Below are 3,662 nucleotides of genomic sequence, written 5' to 3' on the forward strand. Positions count from 1 at the left end.
TCATGAAGCGGCCGGCGCCTCCTCCGACGCCCCTCCCAGCGCCGCCGACGACCCTGACGCCGGGACGTCCTGCGTCGCCGTCTCCGGCCCAGCTGCCGGGATGGCCTCTGGCACTGCCGCCCGCGGTGCCTCCTCCAAAACCGGCGGCGCCTCCGACACCGCCGTCCGCAGCATCTCTTCCAAAACGATGCCGCCTCCACCACCATCAGTCCCCGCTCGCTCGACCACGTCGGCCCGCGTCGGGGTGTCATCCACCACCTCCACGACCTCCCGGTCGGGGATCACCACCTCAGCCCAGCCTCCATGGCTGCGCTCCCTCACCGACGACGGCTCAAAGACCATCGCCGCCACCACCGTGCCCTCCGGCATCTCGCGCCAGGCCGGCTCCGCGCCGGCTCGCGCCCATGCCGCCGCTGCATCGGTCCAAGCACGGACCAACGCCGCCTCCAGCTCCGCCTCGGCCCGGTTCCTGTCCCGCCAGGCCAAGGCTTCGGCGTCGTTCGGATCCAGGCTGAGGTTCGAGTCGGCCCGTCCTTGCACCTCAGCCTGGTCGGCGAGGTCGAACCGGCTCCTGCGGAACGCGACCCCTTCAGCGGCCGCGGCTTCCGCCGATGCCCTCGCCAGCGCGATTGGCGACCTGAACAAGAAGACAGAATGAGCAGAAAAGAAACAAGAATAGCTCAAGAAAAAAAATCTGAGCGCAAACGAGAGATGAAGCTTACCCCGCCAAGACCGGGACCGGGGTTGGCCTCCTGTGCCCGCCGCCACGCTTCCTCTTTGTTGGCCTCCCGGCCCCGGCCGGGTCCGCCGTTTGCTTCGGGGCCCTGGGTCGCGGCGCGCCGCTGTCTTTCCCATGCGGGTGGCTCGGCGCCGCCCCATGCGAGGACCCGGCTCCGCCCGCGTCGCCGCCTCCCCCGCCCAATGCCACTACACCGATAACTGGCGTCAACACCGACCGTTCCGTGCCGCGGTCAGCAATTCAAGACACATGAAGAAAATCATGAGACTTACCTGTGCGATGCTCAGCGCCGGCGTCGGACTCGGCCTCCTCCTCCCCGCCATGAGCCGCGGGCTCCTCTGGCGCCACCGGCGCCACCTACGACGGGGCCCGGGTGTAAGGATGCCGAATCGCATTCAGAAGGACCCCCCGCGTCACGTCAGGATGGATGAGAAGGGGCGCGGCAGCAAAGTAAGAAGATCGGACACTCACCTGCGGCGCCGGGTTCGACTGGCTGTGCGATGCCTTGCCGAACCGCCAGTCCTCCCCAAGGTTGGCCTTGGAGATGTCATTCACGCCACGTGCAATCTGCTCCTTGGACAGCCGCGCCGACCCCATGTGGTTGGGGTCTTGAAGGCCGACCATTTCGCCGATGAGGCAGGAGCGCCCCTGAAGCGGAAGGACCCGCCGCATGATGAATGCAGCGAGGAGGTCGGTGCCGGTGAGCCCCTCCTGCGTCCTCATCATCGTCACCCGCTCGCAGAGATTGACGATCTCCTGCGACGGGCGCCTGGGCGAGTAGCCCTAGTTCGTGTTCACCCGCGGCGGTGCGTTGGCGTAGGCCGGAAGGTTGGTGCGATCCGCACCAAGGTTGCGGACGTAGAAGAAGGAGTTCTGCCACTTCTTGGCAGAATCCTCTAGCGGGATCTTGGGGAAATCCGCCCCCGACCGCTTCGAGATGACAGTGGCGCCGCAATCGGCGAACTCCACGGCCAACGGGCCCTGCTGCTTCAAGGAGAAGAAGCGCGCCCAGAGGTCGATCGTAGGCTCGACCCCCAGGTGCCCCTCGCAGAGGGTGACGAAGCCGGAGAGCTGGACGATGGCGCCGGTGCCAAGATGATGCGGCTGGAGCCCGAAGAACTCCAGGAACGCGCGGAAGAAGGTGCTCGTCGGTAGCCTGAACCCGCGCTCGAAGTGCGTGAGGAAGACCACGCGCTCCTGCCCCTCGGGCCGAGGCCTCTGCTCATCGCGCGGCAGGCGGACACCGACGTCCGTCTCCCGCGGCAGGCGCCGCATCGCCCGGAGTTGGGTGATGTCCTCGGAGGTGACATTCGAACCCATCCAGGAGCCCGATGGCAGCGACATGATCAAAGGAAGAAGGAAGATGGACAGCGAAGGAGTTCTGCTCGGAGCAGCGGGCACCGCAGTGCGTCAGTTGCAAAGAGCGGAGCGAGAGCAAAGGGATAGGAGGGCGCGAGCGAGAACAATGTCCGCCGCCCCTGCCCCCGATTTATAACCCTCGGTATGAACACTACAAAAAAAAGACACATCCGTGACATTTTGGGCCGAACGAATTTTTTTCTGTCATACATATGACAGTTCTATGACGACAATTGTGACAAAACCTGGTATCATCATAGATGTGGTGGGCTCCTACTTCTATGACAAAAAATCATGACAGAAAATGGGCTTTTCGTCCTGGGCGGGCCGGAGACGCAGCTGCATGACATTCTTTGGGCCGTCCATGAAGGAAAAAACCATGGTAGAAGCGAGGGGCAGGAAAATTTCGGGGAGTTCCCGGTTACGGTGGGAGGTCGGGGGCCGAGCGATGCGCGTTTCTCTCGTACACGCACGTGCGTGTGTGCGAGGCGTTGGCTCTAACTGAACCTGAGCGAGGCGTTGGGCTGTAACTGAACCCGAGCGATTGCACTGCAGGCTACGCGTTAATGAACCCGAGCGATCGATCGATGCCTGTTAACTGAACCCGACCGAGCGATTCCTTCGCTACTGCTGCTAACTGAAGCCGATCGATGGGATGAACAGTGAGCGTTGCGGGGGGGGGGGGGGGGGGGGGTGGTTGGATGAACAGTGAGTGGTGGCGTTGCCTCTGGATGAACAGGACCCCATGGTGTGGTGGAGGGCTGGATGAACAGTAGACGGTGGAGGGGTGTCCGTGGAGGGGTGGATGAACAGGACCCCGTGGTGTGCAGGGCTGGATGAACAGTAGACGGTAGAGGGGTGGTTGAACAGGACCCTGTGGTGTGGAGGGCTGGATGAATAGTAGACGGTGGAGGGGTGCCCGTGGAGGGGTGGTTGAACAGGACCCCGTGGTGTGGAGGGCTGGATGAACAGTAGACGGTGGAGGGGTGGTTGAACAGTAGCCAGTGGAGTAGCGCGCGGTGGAGGCTGGATGAACAGGAGCTCGTGGATGAACAGTCACAGGTGGAGGTTGGAGGAGGTCGACGATGGATGAACAGTAGCTCGTGGAGGCTGGAGGGGGTCGACGGTGGAGATGAACAGTATCCCATGGAGTCCCGTTTTGCAGTACGCCACACCCCTCCCGATGAACAGGACCGCCGTTTCGACCGTAGCGCTCTAACACAAGTCCGTTTCCTCCGTTTTGCGGTATGCCACACCCCTCCCGATCAACAGGACCCCCGTTTCGACCATAGGAGGTCCGTTTCCTCCGTTTTGCGGTATGCCAGACCCCTCCCGATGAACATGATCCCTTTTCGAACGTGGCTGGTCGAACACAAGGCCGTTTCCTCCGTTCCGTGGTACGCCAGGCCTCGTTTCCATTGCCTGTTCCGTCCAAGCCATCCCGATGAACACGACGCATTCCGTTGCCTCCCCATGAACACGACGCATTCTGTTGCCTCCCCATGAACACGACGACGACGCTGTTTCTCCGTTTCGACCCAGCCATGTACACGTGCCCTAGCCG

The 3,662-nt window shown here is 62.9% G+C and overlaps 1 pseudogene; it reads right to left on the bottom strand.

Moving 5' to 3' along the window:
* Positions 1-2,083, bottom strand: LOC147960065 (uncharacterized; annotated as a pseudogene).
* Between the last annotated feature and the right edge of the window lie 1,579 nt (positions 2,084-3,662).

Source organism: Triticum urartu, chromosome 7A (assembly GCF_056163025.1).
Source record: "Triticum urartu cultivar PI428250 chromosome 7A, HENAU_Tu73, whole genome shotgun sequence".
Lineage (NCBI taxonomy): Eukaryota > Viridiplantae > Streptophyta > Magnoliopsida > Poales > Poaceae > Triticum > Triticum urartu.